Genomic DNA, 18,442 nt, shown 5'->3' on the forward strand with positions numbered 1-18,442 from the left:
TCAACATAATTCACACCTGCAAGGGTTGTTTCGTCCATACTGCAGTGAGCAATGTTCCAGGTAAATCACAGTCATAGGGATTTAGCAATATTCCCACTAAATCATGGTCACCTATAAACACAATCTGTCTGATGTTATCATCAATATTACTGTAAATCGTCCTTTAGTTTGTCAGGATTTAGCAATATTCCCGCTAAATCATGGTCGCCTGTAAACACAATCTGTGTGATGTTATCATCAATATTATTGTAAATCTCCCTTTAGTTTGTCAGGATTTGGCAATATTCCAGTTAAATCACAGTCACAAAGAAACAGCACGATATGTCTGATGTTATCATCAATATTATTCCAAATCTCCCTTTAGTTTGTCGGGATTTAGCAATATTCACGCTAAATCATGGTCGCCCACTAACACAATCTGTGTGATGTTATCAATATTGCTGTAAATCTCCCTTTAGTTTGTCGGGATTAGCAATATTCCAGCTGAAGCATGATGGGAGACATCATGATTGAGGGAATCAAACCAGGGACAACGGAGAGATAAGCAAACACTTTGCTTCATGATGTTACCCCAAAGTCTCAGTGTCCTATAACATTAGGTAAAAAAAGCAGTCAACAAAGCCCCTAACAGCGTTTAAAATTCCCGCCTGCCCGACCGTCCGGAACGGTCTATTTTCATCTCGAACGGTCAAATTTCAAAAGTAGCCTGTCTGGTGGTCTGGTAGATATTTTTACCCCAAGAGTAAATATTTCATATCAGACAGGTTCTCTTGTCGTCAGTTTGAGGTGTTTAGGGCATTATGAAAATATGTTAAACTATTTACGATTGGACAGTTCATGTTTCGATAACCAATCACAACACATGTACTTTCAGTTTTACCTAAACTCGTGCATTGCTTGTTAGTGCTATGTAGATGTAGTGTGATGCCTACAAACAGTGAATGGAGCTTGTCACAGTTGGAAATGGCAGTCACAGGTTTTTATCGTTGAAAACTGGACAGGCAAGTTTGTATTCGGACTGGTAATCATTTAAAGTTACCAGTCTGGCTGTCTAGCTTGGAATTTTGGGAGCTTTAAACACTGCCTTTAGCAACTCAAGCAGCAGGATTCTGTTCCATGCATAATCCATAACCCAGGGTTTTACGCAAAGCAGAAATGTGTGTCTAATATGTAGAGAATAGACGCAGGAAATTACATATACTGTTTCCCTTGGAACACACAATAATACTGACTGTTCAAAATTTGTGACAAGAAATATGCAGTTCTTGTAGTAGGGCTGGGACGATACACTGTCACGATACGATACGTATTGCGATAATTTACCTGCGAATACATACATACATACATACATACATACATACATACATACATACATACATACATACATACATACATACATACATACATACATACATACATACATACATACATACATACATACATACATACATACATACATACATACATACATACACCTTGAAGGAATGACACAGTATTAAGATTAAAAATGATGTATTTCAAGGTATTTGTGTATAACAATAACACTATTGTAATAAACAAACAAGTAACTCTATCACACTTTCGTATTTTTCTCTAAACAAGTACTGTAACATGTTTAAGATAATACTGTTTTGAAAACAAGTTGTGTATCGTTTTGTATCGATACACTAGTCGACGATACGATAGCTGTATTAAACTTAAATGCATCGTGATGTATCGGTGAATCAGTGAATCGTCCCAGCCCTATCTTGTCATTAAAGTAATCATTCAACCTTACGATACAGTCTGCTGCATCATTTCATCACTTTGTGGAGCCTCGTATTTCATGTACCGATCCCCGAAATTAGTAAGTAGGGGTCCTGTGGATACCTAATAATGTTGGTCAGCGTAAAACCCTGCAATCCAACACATAAAACTACCCATTTGCCTTTTTAGCAAAGCCTTCTTGTTGTGAAAATTTTAACTTCTGAAACTTAATTCTGCTCTACGACAGTTGCTTGAAATGCTTTCTGTAATGGGAGCAACGTGAAACACATTTGTGGTGTCAGTCGTCATGTCACGGATAAATTATCCATCGGGGTAAATTCACACGAATTCTGATCTTAAATGTTTGGGTTTTTTAAAAATCTGACATTTCCTGTTGGCCATACAATCCAAAAGTTCAAATGTAACTATGTATCATCCTCAGTCCGTGAAAGAGTATGTTTGTGAGCGTCTTCTGCAGACAGGAGAAATCTGGAAACTGGAGATTGATCGATTAAAAGACGTGATGCTTTGTCAAAGTGGAGATAAGTACAGCATGATTTAATTATGGAATTGTCTTCTGTCTACATCAATAACAGGGATCTTAGCATTACAACATTGCAGCTCTTCGATAAAGCATGTGTCACCATAGCCTCAGCACTAAGAGCAATTTGTGGACTGGGCCTTGGGTGTGCAAAGATAAGCCTGGCTGACAAATGAGCGAATGCTGTTTTATGACACTTTCATTACTATTCAGTACCAGACATTCTGCATTCTATGCATAAAAATTGAAAACAGGCCTTAGAAATGATACTAAGGATGTCCAATGGGACAAACCTGAATTTGTTGGCATGGAAAGAATGCTGCCATTTGTTGCCATTTTGCAATAATTTCAATACTTAATCTGTAAATAAATTATAAATTAAAATGCTAAGTGAATTACAACTGTTACTAAAAACTGAGCAAAACATATGAATGTGCCTCTCATGAAAGTATAGCCAGTAAGTGAGTCTAGTTTTACGCCGCTTTTAGCAATATTTCAGCAATATCACAGTTTGGAACACCAGAAATGGGCTTCACACATTGTACTCATGTGGGGAATCGAACCCGGGACTTCAGCATGACGAGCGAACATCTTCACCACTAGGCTACCCCACCACCCCATAGTCTTCATCAAGTCACTTTACGAGATAAAAATGTCCTTTGACAAGAAATAGACTCATATTCTCTATGTTTTTTTATTTTAGCTTGGACACATATATTTCTACTTGTGAGCCGACCATTAAGAACTGCTAGATCCCTGGACCCGCAAAATAAAAAACAGTGCAAATCAGCCATACCCAGACAGGACAAACTAGTCATATCCTTGTCCCACAGCACCAAACACCTGACCACATAGTACATGATAACTGTCTGGAAGCCAGAAAGTAAATGATGTACCAACAAACGAATTTCCAAATCACTAATATTCGAATTCCATGCTGCCTTTAAAAAAAGTCATTACTCGCCAAGCAACAAGAAAACCGAGACCAAATTGTCCATACATTATTCCTGAAGCTCCATAATATGGAAATGAGGCTTTGTTACAAGACATGCAACAGTCAAGCAACATAGCCTTCCCCTGATCAATAAGCACTCGTTTCTCGCCGTAGTCAGGCCGATATTTCTGCCTCGTCTGCCGTTATCTCCCAACAATCAGGACATGTACACTGCAATCATTAGGTGATCCCTGCCCTCTACCAACAGCTATGTCCTTAGTCTCCCCAACACAGACTCTCCTATCCCTACCCCAGCTCACTCGAGCGCCCCCCCCTTGTACCCATCACCCCCAACTCCCCCTAAAAACTGTCTTCTTCAGTTGTAGACTAACTCATCTTGACATTTTGGGCACAAAAATCAATATGGCTGCTTGATGTGCATAAATATTACAGAATATGACACAACAGAAGTGTGCAGAAGACACCAAGACTCTGCTGCCCAATGACAGGCTCATTAAACTGCAGTAGTCTGACAGGTTTCACATGCATACAAATAGACCTCAAGAAAAATGGATTCAAGTATAGGAAATACTTCAACTGCTCTCTCAAGCTGGAGCCATAGTGGCCCATTCATTCTTGTAAGTTGTTTGTTCAGCTTTTTCTTGCCATGCTGTGAGAGAGTAGTGTTTTCAGGCTACTAATCCTGATCCCATAAACCAAGGATTTATCATTGTGGGAATGGGACTTTGCTGTAACAAACTACCCCATGTCTGCACCGCCTGTACAAAGTGCTTGGTAAAGGTTCCAACTGGCACCAGAATGGCAGGTTTCCTTACTGTTAACAAACCATGAATTATAACCAATTCATGGACACAATGAGTGAATGAGTGAGCGAGTGAGTGAGTTTAGTTTTATGCCGCGCAAAGCAATATCCCAGCTATATGGCGGCGGTCTGTAAATAATCGAGTCTGGACCAGACAATCCAGTGATCAACAGCATGCGCATCGATCTACACAATTGGGAACCGATGACATGTGTCAACCAAGCCAGCGAGCCCGACCACCCGATCCCGTTAGTCGCCTCTTACGACAAGCATGGGTTACTGAAGCTTCATTCTAACCCAGACCTTCACAGATCATGACCTCAGGGGTATACTATATATTTCAATGTCATTCAAGCCAATACCAAATATCAAACAGTATGTGGGGAAAAAAATAAAGGGATGTCTATATTAGCAACCGATTTGATGCACTTGAACACGCGTCTGACGTGACTATTGTACTGGCCATATTCAGCTCTCTGATCCCACAAACACCCCTGAGCATCATCAGGACCAACATGTAACCAGTCCATCTGTGAGTGAGTGAGTGAGTGAGCGAGTTAGGTTTTACACCGCTTTTAGCAATATTCCAGCAATATCATGGCAGGAAACACCAGAAATGGGCTTCACACAATATACGCATATGGGGAATCGAACCCATGTCTTCAGCGTGACGAGCGAACGCCCTTAACCACTAGGCTACCCCACCGCCCCAGTCCATCTGTGAAGATCCAGGTTGGAACTGGTCTTGAGCAATGAATAATTGCCGTGACAACTGGATCAGGAGCCCAGGCTTGTTGACTTGGTTGATGCAATCCTAAATGCACAGATCAGTCCTTTTGTTGTTAATCACTTGATTATCTGGTCCAGACTTAATTATTAACAAACTACCATCTTTCCTTCCCCTTTCCAGAAGCAATTCAATTTAAAAAGGCAATACCATCTATACTGGTAAACTCTCTAACACAGAATCAAGAATTGTGGTTAGCAATGTTCCAGCTTAACCCAATACATGACAATACAAGTCAATCTGGCACTGTCCATACAGTCAGTAGGAAGCACACCACCCACTACCAAACACACAACCCCACCCTCCACCCCCACCCCCCGGGGCTACACCACTGTCAGTAATGTTGCAACTATCCCTGCAGCTGAGGCAGTAGGAATCACACCCACTACCAAACACCCCCCGGGGCTACACCACTGTCAGTAATGTTGCAACTATACCTACAGCTGAGGCAGTAGGAATCACACCCACTACCAAACACCCCCGGGGCTACACCACTGTCAGTAATGTTGAAACTATACCTACAGCTGAGGCTGTAGGAATCACACCCACTACCAAACACCCCCCGGGGCTACACCACTGTCAGTAATGTTGCAACTATACCTACAGCTGAGGCAGTAGGAATCACACCCACTACCAAACACCCCCCGGGGCTACACCACTGTCAGTAATGTTGCAACTATACCTACAGCTGAGGCAGTAGGAATCACACCCACTACCAAACAACCCCTGGGCTACGTCACTGTCAGTAATGTTGCAACTATACCTATAGCTGAGGCAGTAGGAATCACACCCACTACCAAACACCCCCCGGGGCTACACCACTGTCAGTAATGTTGCAACTATACCTACAGCCGAGGCAGTAGGAATCACACCCACTACCAAACACCCCCCGGGGCTACACCACTGTCAGTAATGTTGCAACTATACCTACAGCCGAGGCAGTAGGAATCACACCCACTACCAAACACCCCCGGGGCTACATCACGTTCAGTAATGTTGAAACTATACCTATAGCTGAGGCAGTAGGAATCACACCCACTACCAAACAACCCCTGGGCTACGTCACTGTCAGTAATGTTGCAACTATACCTATAGCTGAGGCAGTAGGAATCACACCCACTACCAAACACCCCCCGGGGCTACACCACTGTCAGTAATGTTGCAACTATACCTACAGCTGAGGCAGTAGGAATCACACCCACTACCAAACAACCCCTGGGCTACACCAATGTCAGTAATGTTGCAACTATACCTACAGCCGAGGCAGTAGGAATCACACCCACTACCAAACACCCCCGGGGCTACACCACTGTCAGTAATGTTGAAACTATACCTACAGCCGAGGCAGTAGGAATCACACCCACTACCAAACACCCCCCGGGGCTATGTCACTGTCAGTAATGTTGCAACTATACCTACAGCTGAGGCAGTAGGAATCACACCCACTACCAAACACCCCCCGGGGCTACACCACTGTCAGTAATGTTGCAACTATACCTACAGCTGAGGCAGTAGGAATCACACCCACTACCAAACACCCCCCGGGGCTACACCACTGTCAGTAATGTTGCAACTATACCTACAGCTGAGGGCAGTAGGAATCACACCCACTACCAAACAACCCCCCTGGGCTACGTCACTGTCAGTAATGTTGCAACTATACCTACAGCCAGAGCTGCTGGAATCAGAGCTATTGATGCAGACAGAAAACAAGCCCATAATTAAATCATGATGTACATATCCCTACCTGCACAAAGCATTGCGTCTTATAATCGATTAATCAACCCCATGAATATTTCCAATCTCTCACCCACCAGAAAACACCCACATTAATTTGGACAATTTTCTCTGCTTCTGTCTAGGGATGTAACACTCATTAATCACAATCCAGAAAACTGTTTGATTATACGGGCAGCAGGAACTGACTTTTTAAAAAATAACTGCAAGAGATGTGAATCGCGACGGGTGACACCACAAATGGGCTTTACACAACACTGAGGAGCAGATTCCAACAGATGTACCCATCAGAGGGTCAGTCACATACATGCACCTAACAGAGGGGCAGACTCACATATATGTACCCAACACAGGGGCAGACTCACATACATGTATCCAAAAGAGGGGCAGACTCACATACATGTACCCAACAGAGCGGCAGACCACATACATGTACCCACCAGAGGGGCAGACTCACATACATGTACCCAACAGAGGGGCAGACTCACATACATGTACCCAACAGAGGGACAGTCACATTCATGTACCCAACACAGGGGCAGACTCACATACATGTACCCAACACAGGGGCAGACTCACATACATGTACCCAACACAGGGGCAGACTCACATACATGTACCCAACACAGGGGCAGAGTCACATTCATGTACCCAACAGCAGGAGCATCCCAACTCACACTCGAGCTATAAATCCTGCCCACACCCAAAGGGGATCATCGATATAAAGTATAGGCAAAAAACAACAATCATCTGGATTTGTCTGAAATCTGTGTGTCCACTAGCCACTGAGGACATACAGCATCCGCACAGATTCATCAAGCAGAGCATCTCCTTCCACCTCTAAGGCAGACATAGAAACTCCAGACTCCTGGGTTGGACTTTTTGTCTGCCTCAAACACAAAATAAGCTGGGCACCTCCGCCTTCTGCTTCCACTGATGTCTTCATCTATTTCTGGTGCAGCATAGTTTACTCATTTCATCCCAAAGAAATACTTTATGTCAAAGAGAAGGGTGCAGATTCAGATAGCAATCTCTGTGTCACTAGCTAGATATTTTTTACAGTGATTGCAGTTAGCTGTTGCGCTTCTTAAATAAAACTACAAGAAGAATCTTTGTAAAGGACACCAGTTTTTAAACAGAACCCTGGATCCTGGATGGGACACCTGCCTTCCGACATCAAGATCCATCAATCATGAAAGGGACATCTGCCTTCCTACATCAAGGAGAGCCATCAATCATGAAAGGGACATCTGCCTTCCTACATCCAGGAGAGCCATCAATCATGAAAGGGACATCTGCCTTCCTACACCAAGGAGAGCCATCAATCATGAAGGGGACATCTGCCTTCCTACACCAAGGAGAGCCATCAATCATGAAGGGGACATCTGCCTTCCTACACCACGGAGAGCCATCAATCATGAAAGGGACATCTGCCTTCCTACACCAAGGAGAGCCATCAATCATGAAGGGGACACCTGCCTTCCTACACCAAGGAGAGCCATCAATCATGAAAGGGACATCTGCCTTCCTACATACAGGAGAGCCATCAATCATGAAAGGGACATCTGCCTTCCTATACCAAGGAGAGCCATCAATCATGAAGGGGACACCTGCCTTCCTACACCAAGGAGAGCCATCAATCGTGAAGGGGACATCTGCCTTCCTACACCACGGAGAGCCATCAATTGTGAAGGGGACATCTGCCTTCCTACATCCAGGAGAGCCATCAATCATGAAAGGGACATCTGCCTTCCTACACCAAGGAGAGCCATCAATCATGAAGGGGACACCTGCCTTCCTACACCAAGGAGAGCCATCAATCGTGAAGGGGATATCTGCCTTCCTACACCACGGAGAGCCATCAATCGTGAAGGGGACATCTGCTTTCCTACACCAAGGAGAGCCATCAATCGTGAAGGGGACACCTGCCTTCCTACACCAAGGAGAGCCATCAATCATGAAAGGGACATCTGCCTTCCTACACCACGGAGAGCCATCAATCGTGAAGGGGACATCTGCCTTCCTACACCACGGAGAGCCATCAATCGTGAAGGGGACATCTGCCTTTCTACACCACGGAGAGCCATCAATCGTGAAGGGGACACCTGCCTTCCTACACCAAGGAGACCATCAATCGTGAAGGGGACATCTGCCTTCCTACACCACGGAGAGCCATCAATCGTGAAGGGGACATCTGCCTTCCTACACCACGGAGAGCCATCAATCGTGAAGGGGACATCTGCCTTCCTACATCAAGGAGAGCCATCAATCATGAAGGGGACACCTGCCTTCCTACACCACGGAGAGCCATCAATCATGAAGGGGACATCTGCCTTCCTACACCACGGAGAGCCATCAATCGTGAAGGGGACATCTGCCTTCCTACACCAAGGAGAGCCATCAATCATGAAGGGGACATCTGCCTTCCTACACCAAGGAGAACCATCAATCATGAAGGGGACACATGCCTTCCTACACCACGGAGGGCCATCAATCATGAAAGGGACACCTGCCTTCCTACACCAAGGAGAGCCATCAATCATGAAGGGGACATCTGCCTTCCTACACCAAGGAGAGCCATCAATCATGAAGGGGACACCTGCCTTCCTACACCACGGAGAGCCATCAATCATGAAGGGGACACCTGCCTTCCTACACCACGGAGGGCCATCAATCATGAAAGGGACATATGCCTTCCTACACCACGGAGGGCCATCAATCATGAAGGGGACACCTGACTTCCTACACCAAGGAGAGCCATCAATCATGTAGGGGACACCTGCCTTCCTACACCAAGGAGAGCCATCAATCATGAAGGGGACACCTGCCTTCCTACACCAAGGAGAGCCATCAATCATGAAGGGGACATCTGCCTTCCTACACCAAGGAGAGCCATCAATCATGAAGGGGACATCTGCCTTCCTACACCAAGGAGAGCCATCAATCATGAAGGGGACACCTGCCTTCCTACACCAAGGAGAGCCATCAATCATGAATGGGACATCTGCCTTCCTACACCAAGGAGAGCCATCAATCATGAAGGGGACACCTGCCTTCCTACACCAAGGAGAGCCATCAATCATGAATGGGACACCTGCCCTCCTACACCAAGGAGAGCCATCAATCGTGAAGGGGACACCTGCCTTCCTACACCAAGGAGAGCCATCAATCATGAATGGGACACCTGCCTTCCTACACCAAGGAGAGCCATCAATCATGAAAGGGACATCTGCCTTCCTACACCAAGGAGAGCCATCAATCATGAAAGGGACATCTGCCTTCCTACACCAAGGAGAGCCATCAATCATGAAGGGGACATCTGCCTTCCTACACCAAGGAGAGCCATCAATCATGAAAGGGACATCTGCCTTCCTACACCAAGGAGAGCCATCAATCATGAAGGGACATCTGCCTTCCTACACCAAGGAGAGCCATCAATCATGAAGGGACATCTGCCTTCCTACACCAAGGAGAGCCATCAATCATGAAAGGGACATCTGCCTTCCTACACCAAGGAGAGCCATCAATCATGAAGGTGACATCTGCCTTCCTACACCAAGGAGAGCCATCAATCATGAAAGGGACATCTGCCTTCCTACACCAAGGAGAGCCATCAATCATGAAGGGGACATCTGCCTTCCTACACCAAGGAGAGCCATCAATCATGAAGGGGACATCTGCCTTCCTACACCAAGGAGAGCCATCAATCATGAAAGGGACATCTGCCTTCCTACACCAAGGAGAGCCATCAATCATGAAAGGGACATCTGCCTTCCTCACCAAGGAGAGCCATCAATCATGAAGGGGACATCTGCCTTCCTACACCACGGAGAGCCATCAATCATGAAGGGGACATCTGCCTTCCTACACCAAGGAGAGCCATCAATCATGAAAGGGACATCTGCCTTCCTACACCAAGGAGAGCCATCAATCATGAAGGGGACATCTGCCTTCCTACACCAAGGAGATCCATCAATCATGAAGGGGACATCTGCCTTCCTACACCAAGGAGAGCCATCAATCATGAAGGGGACATCTGCCTTCCTACACCAAGGAGAGCCATCAATCATGAATGGGACATCTGCCTTCCTACACCAAGGAGAGCCATCAATCATGAAGGGGACACCTGCCTTCCTACACCAAGGAGAGCCATGAATCATGAAGGGACATCTGCCTTCCTACACCACGGAGAGCCATCAATCATGAAGGGACATCTGCCTTCCTACACCAAGGAGAGCCATCAATCATGAAGGGGACATCTGCCTTCCTACACCAAGGAGAGCCATCAATCATGAAGGGACATCTGCCTTCCTACACCAAGGAGAGCCATCAATCATGAAGGGGACATCTGCCTTCCTACACCAAGGAGAGCCATCAATCATGAAGGGACATCTGCCTTCCTACACCAAGGAGAGCCATCAATCATGAAGGGACATCTGCCTTCCTACACCAAGGAGAGCCATCAATCATGAAGGGGACACCTGCCTTCCTACACCAAGGAGAGCCATCAATCATGAATGGGATATCTGCCTTCCTACACCAAGGAGAGCCATCAATCATGAAAGGGACATCTGCCTTCCTACACCAAGGAGAGCCATCAATCATGAAGGGGACATCTGCCTTCCTACACCAAGGAGAGCCATCAATCATGAAGGGGACATCTGCCTTCCTACACCAAGGAGAGCCATCAATCATGAAGGGGACATCTGCCTTCCTACACCAAGGAGAGCCATCAATCATGAAAGGGACATCTGCCTTCCTACACCAAGGAGAGCCATCAATCATGAAGGGACATCTGCCTTCCTACACCAAGGAGAGCCATCAATCATGAAAGGGACATCTGCCTTCCTACACCAAGGAGAGCCATCAATCATGAAGGGGACATCTGCCTTCCTACACCAAGGAGAGCCATCAATCATGAAGGGGACATCTGCCTTCCTACACCAAGGAGAGCCATCAATCCTGAAAGGGACATCTGCCTTCCTACACCAAGGAGAGCCATCAATCATGAAAGGGACATCTGCCTTCCTACACCAAGGAGAGCCATCAATCATGAAGGGGACATCTGCCTTCCGACACCACGGAGAGCCATCAATCATGAAGGGGACATCTGCCTTCCTACACCAAGGAGAGCCATCAATCATGAAAGGGACATCTGCCTTCCTACACCAAGGAGAGCCATCAATCATGAAGGGGACATCTGCCTTCCTACACAAAGGAGATCCATCAATCATGAAGGGGACATCTGCCTTCCTACACCAAGGAGAGCCATCAATCATGAAGGGGACATCTGCTTCCCTACACCAAGGAGATCCATCAATCATGAAGGGGACATCTGCTTCCCTACACCAAGGAGAGCCATCAATCATGAAGGGGACATCTGCCTTCCTACACCAAGGAGAGCCATCAATCATGAAGGGGACATCTGCCTTCCTACACCAAGGAGAGCCATCAATCATGAAGGGGACATCTGCCTTCCTACACCAAGGAGAGCCATCAATCATGAAGGGGACATCTGCCTTCCTACACCACGGAGAGCCATCAATCATGAAGGGGACATCTGCCTTCCTACACCAAGGAGAGCCATCAATCATGAAGGGGACATCTGCCTTCCTACACCACGGAGAGCCATCAATCATGAAAGGGACATCTGCCTTCCTACACCAAGGAGAGCCATCAATCATGAAGGGGACATCTGCCTTCCTACACCACGGAGAGCCATCAATCATGAAGGGGACATCTGCCTTCCTACACCACGGAGGGCCATCAATCATGAAAGGGACATCTGCCTTCCTACACCACGGAGAGCCATCAATCATGAAAGGGACATCTGCCTTCCTACACCACGGAGAGCCATCAATCATGAATGGGACATCTGCCTTCCTACACCACGGAGGGCCATCAATCATGAAAGGGACATCTGCCTTCCTACTTCACGGAGAGCCATCAATCATGAAAGGGACATCTGCCTTCCTACATCAAGGAGAGCCATCAATCATGAAAGGGACATCTGCCTTCCTACATCAAGGAGAGCCATCAATCATGAAGGGGACACCTGCCTTCCGACATCTAGAGCCATCAATCGTGAAAGGGACATCTGCCTTCCTACACCAAGGAGAGCCATCAATCATGAAAGGGACATCTGCCTTCCTACATCAAGGAGAGCCATCAATCATGAAAGGGACATCTGCCTTCCTACACCAAGGAGAGCCATCAATCATGAAGGGGACACCTGCCTTCCGACATCTAGAGCCATCAATCATGAAAGGGACACCTGCCTTCCTACACCACGGAGAGCCATCAATCATGAAGGGGACACCTGCCGTCCTATATCAAAATCCATCAATCATGAAAGGGACATCTGCCTTCCTATATCAAAATTCATCAATCATGAATTGGCACCTGCCTTCTGACATCAAGATCCATCAATCATGAAGGGGACACCTGCCTTCTGACATCTAGAGCCATCAATCATGAAGGGGGCACCTGATTCCCTAAATCAAGGAGAGCCATCAATCATGAAGGGGGCACCTGATTCCCTACATCAAGGAGAGCCATCCATCATGAAGAGGGCACCTGCCTTCCGACATCAAGGAGAGCCATCAATCATGAAGGGGGCACCTGATTCCCTACATCAAGGAGAGCCATCAATCATGAAGGGGGCACCTTATTCCCTACATCCAGGAGAGCCATCAATCATGAAGGGGGCACCTGCTTCCCTACATCAAGGAGAGCCATCAATCATGAATGGGACACCTGCTTCCCTACATCAAGGAGAGCCATCAATCATGAAGGGGGCACCTGCTTCCCTACATCAAGGAGAGCCATCAATCATGAATGGGACATCTGATTCCCTACATCAAGGAGAGCCATCAATCATGAAGGGGGCACCTGATTCCCTACATCCAGGAGAGCCATCAATCATGAAGGGGGCACCTGCTTCCCTACATCAAGGAGAGCCATCAATCATGAATGGGACATCTGATTCCCTACATCAAGGAGAGCCATCAATCATGAATGGGACACCTGCTTCCCTACATCAAGGGAGCCATCAATCATGAAGGGGGCACCTGCTTCCCTACATCAAGGAGAGCCATCAATCATGAATGGGACACCTGTTTCCCTACATCAAGGAAAGCCATCAATCATGAAAGGGACACCTGCTTCCCTACATCAAGGAGAGCCATCAATCATGAAGGGGGCACCTGCTTCCCTACATCAAGGAGAGCCATCAATCATGAAGGGGGCACCTGATTCCCTACATCAAGGAGGGCCATCAATCATGAATGGAACACCTGATTCCCTACATCAAGGGGAGCCATCAATCATGAATGGGACACCTGCTTCCCTACATCAAGGAGAGCCATCAATCATGAAGGGGGCACTTGCTTCCCTACATCAAGGAGAGCCATCAATCATGAAGAAGGCACCTGATTCCCTACATCCAGGAGAGCCATCAATCATGAAGAAGGCACCTGATTCCCTACATCAAGGAGAGCCATCAATCATGAAGGGGGCACCTGATTCCCTACATCAAGGAGAGCCATCAATCATGAAGGAGGCACCTGATTCCCTACATCAAGGAGAGCCATCAATCATGAAGAGGGCACCTGCCTTCCGACATCAAGGAGAGCCATCAATCATGAAGGGGGCACCTGATTCCCTACATCAAGGAGAGCCATCAATCATGAAGGGGGCACCTGATTCCCTACATCCAGGAGAGCCATCAATCATGAATGGGACACCTGCTTCCCTACATCAAGGGGAGCCATCAATCACGAAGGGGGCACCTGCTTCCCTACATCAAGGAGAGCCATCAATCATGAATGGGACACCTGTTTCCCTACATCAAGGAAAGCCATCAATCATGAATGGGACATCTGATTCCCTACATCAAGGAGAGCCATCAATCATGAATGGGACACCTGCTTCCCTACATCAAGGAGAGCCATCAATCATGAAGGGGGCACCTGCTTCCTTACATCAAGGAGAGCCATCAATCATGAATGGGGCACCTGCTTCCCTACATCAAGGGGAAATATGAATCCTGGAAGGGCACCTGACTTCAAACATCATGGAGACCAATCAGTGATGGAGGGGCACACATCTTCCTACCTCAGACACCCATGAACGAGAGGAGCACCTGCCTCTCTACATCAAATGAGACCCTCTGTCGAGGTAACAAACCTGATACAGACTATAAAAAGCAGTGTGGTTGGTGATATTGATCTGCTGGCTGGGTTCAGGAATAACACTGGTGTAGGCCTCGGCACAGCTAACTAATCATTTATAAAATGCTACTCGCAAAGCTTGGGAGAAAATACCATGTACATCAGACCCAAGCCAGGAAGACATCTTCTGGATGGAAATCAATGATGTCGAGGCGACATTGGAATGTGGTTCGATTGTATAGATCAATGTTTGGGCATGATGGAGGGTGGTCCAACGCGTGCAATGCACTTGTTGTGTTAGTGACTGAGTACATTACTAGTTGGCGTTGTTGTGCACTCGATGCTTTCACTGCGCTGTCATTACCTGACATGTCACCGAGTCACCAATGATATTACTTTGCCCACATCATCAAGGACATTCCAAGGCCTCCAGGGACCTGTCTAGCTAGAGTACAAATATCGCTGACACTACTTGTTCACACAGGAAATAGAAATGTCATCAAAATCTGATCGTGTGTTTTTGGTAGAAGTAATGGTGGATGAATCTGTGACATTGTTCATCTGTTCGTCACAGATGTGATCATGGTGCTGGAGTGAGTGAGTGAGTGAGTGAGTGAGTGAGTGAGTGAGTGAGTGAGTGAGCATGGCTCTACGCTGTTTAGAGCAATATTCCAGCAATATCATGCCAGAAGACACCAGAAATGGGCTCCACACATTGTATCAATGTAGGGAATCAAACCTGGGTCTTCGGCGTGACAAGCAAACACTTTCACCACTAGGCTACCCGACCCCCCATTATTTGTAGTAGTAGCATGGCAGCATAATGTTGGAGGAACAACCAACCAAGTCAGTGAGTCTGACCACCCGATCACGTTAACCGCCTCTTACGACAAACATTGGTTGCTGAAAGCCAGTTCTAACCCGTATGTTCATGGGTCTTATGTTGTGGTGGATGAGAGGCATGATGAAACGAAATGGGTCCAATGTCGCTTCTAAGATTACTACTAGGGCTGTTACGATTCCCTCACATATTCGGTGAATCGAACCGTATACCTTCAAGAATTCTACTTCTTATTCACAAACACTAGAACTGAATATTCATGACGGTTCTGGAAAGAAAGTTAGTTTCCTTGGTTTTTGATATCTGATAGGTGAAAAAACATAGCCAAAACACATCTTTACAAGAACCATGAACGTTGCATCAAAATGCAACCATAACGCCTCGTGCAGTCACTTTCTGCATGTGCAGGGTCGAGTAGATAGGTTTCTGATGGCTAAGTGGATGGTCGACAATTTTGATCAGTGAGACTTGTACTGGTCGCAGATTACACAAATAGTTTGCCATATTCGGGCATAGTATAGATACTAAACAATTTAGAATTATAGTTGTGTATCTTATAAGATAGCTTATCTAGTTCATGTAGTTGAGAAAAAGTATCATATTGAGTTTGGTGGTCGGAGTGGCAAGAACGTTGTTTATTTACCATTTAGTTAAGCACGTTTTTTCACGTTTCACAAATCATTTTAGTAATTCCACTGCCTAAACAATGACTTAAATAAAACAAGAAAACAAAGTCATCAATATCCCCCGCAATGGCAAAATACTCTTCATGATTATGTCTACGAGTTATGATTATGTCAAATATTTAGGTGTGTATATAGAAAGGTGGAAGGAGGGTATTGAAAGGGTTTTAAAGTTCCGCTCCAGAAAGCAGCACTATCACCAATTTCAGGCTAAGTCAAACTTGTTGTCATGGAAATGCCAAAAATATTTTATTCAGAATTCCAAAACTACCAAAAGGCACCAGTACACCACCAGACCAATCTATGTGCCAAGTTTGGTGAAGAAATAGTGAACAGTTTTAGAGTTCTGCTCTGGAAAAGAGCACAACCACCAATTCAGGCTAAGTCGAACTTGTTGCCATGGAAACGCCAAAAATATTTTATTCAGAATTCCAAAACTACCAGAAGGCACCAGTACACCACCAGATCAATCTATGTGCCAAGTTTGGTGAAGAAATAGTGAACAGTTTTAGAGTTCTGCTCCGGAAAAGAGCACTACCACAATTGCAGGCTAAGTCAAACTTGTTGCCATGGAAACGCCAAAAATATTTTATTCAGAAATCCAAAACTACCAAAAGGCACCAGTACACCACCAGATCTATCTATGTGCCAGGTTTGGTGAAGAAATATTGAACGGTTTTAGAGTTCTGCTCCGGAAAAGACAAATGTGCACGGACGGACAGTCCATTTTAATACCCCCCGAAAAACGCGTTGAGGGGGATAGAAAGAGTGTGTTTTTCTTGAATTTGGGTGTTATTTATCCAAATGAGATAACATGAACTAAATATATCTATGAAAGCCAGGATGATAGTCATCACTTATAAATAATTTGGCAGTTGTGGGGTCACTAGGCATTGTCATGATAAACTAACACTGTAATCATGGCAACACATGTCAAATAATGTATCTTGTTATTGATTCTCTGAATATACAGAATAATACATCAAACGCTGAATTGTTATTGTATTGTTCACCAATATTCATATTCTTTACCCAGTTTCTGTGACATGCGTCATAATCGGCTCATTGTGGATTCATTGTAGTCCTAATTACTGCTATAAATCTCAGCCAGCATGCACCTGTGAAGCTGTACTTGTACTTCAACACTGACACAAACTGCCAAAGTGAATTACCCAGCTACCCAGCTAAGACACAGTAAACAGACTCTGAGCCGACCGACCTCGTTAGGATGAGAAAGCCACAATAACTCGGTGCGCCTAGTGGCAGCAAGAGTTGTATACTCCCCGGGGAGTTGAGATTGATAATACAGTGTGCCGTTGAGATTGACATCCAATGATCGAGGGGAAAATACCAGCCCTTGAGCATGCACTAGCTGCGTGGATATGTGCGCTATATAAATATCCTGTAATAATAATCTCAAAATGTCTGCCAGGGATACAACATATATGTTCTTTCAAAGCTTTCTGGTATGAGGGGAGGTGTGGGTAGCTCAGTGGTTGAAGCACTTGCTTGTCACGCCGAAGGACGGGGATCGATCGATCGATCGAGCTGTCAGATTGTTCCAGAGTACTCAGAGGAGACAGTAATCCTGGCTGTTTGAATTGGACAATGCTGTAGTTTCATTTGGTGGTGTGACATACAGTTACATACTGAGAATGATTAACATAAAGAAATATTAAAATTTTCATGACTCCCAAATATTGAAAATGACTCCCAAAAATAAATATTGTGAGTCACCATGACTCCCATTTTTTAAAAGTCTGTGTAAAACTCTGCATAAGTGAATAGGACTGGTCTCACACCACATTGACCAGTATTACAATAACAGCTTGACATGGTTGGTTGGTTGTTTAACGCAGCATACAGCAATATTCCAGCTATATGGCGGCAGTCTGTAAATAATCAAATCTGGACCAGACAATCCAGTGATGCATGAGCATTATCAACATAACTTGGATACAATGACATGTGTCAACGAAGTCAGCGAGCCTGACCACCCAATCATGTTAGTCACCTCTTACGACAAGCATGGGTTACTGAAGACCAATTCTAACACAGAACTTCACGGGTCGCTTGACGTGGGAGGAAAGTGAGATGCAGGTCCTAACAGATTTACCATTCTGGTAAAACCCATGTAAGGGTTGTTAGACTGCTGGAAACATGTAAACAAATTGAGGAC

The 18,442-nt window shown here is 45.6% G+C and overlaps 1 protein-coding gene across 1 annotated transcript in view; it reads right to left on the minus strand.

Annotated features, from left to right (window-relative positions):
* The window catches only part of LOC124265431 (amyloid-beta precursor-like protein), a 70,385-nt gene that overhangs the window by 10,458 nt on the left and 41,485 nt on the right, over positions 1-18,442 (minus strand). The gene's annotated exons all lie outside the window — the stretch shown is intronic.

The sequence above is a fragment of the Haliotis rubra genome, unplaced genomic scaffold (genome assembly GCF_003918875.1).
Source record: "Haliotis rubra isolate DU_JTF1 unplaced genomic scaffold, ASM391887v1 Scf979, whole genome shotgun sequence".
NCBI lineage: Eukaryota > Metazoa > Mollusca > Gastropoda > Lepetellida > Haliotidae > Haliotis > Haliotis rubra.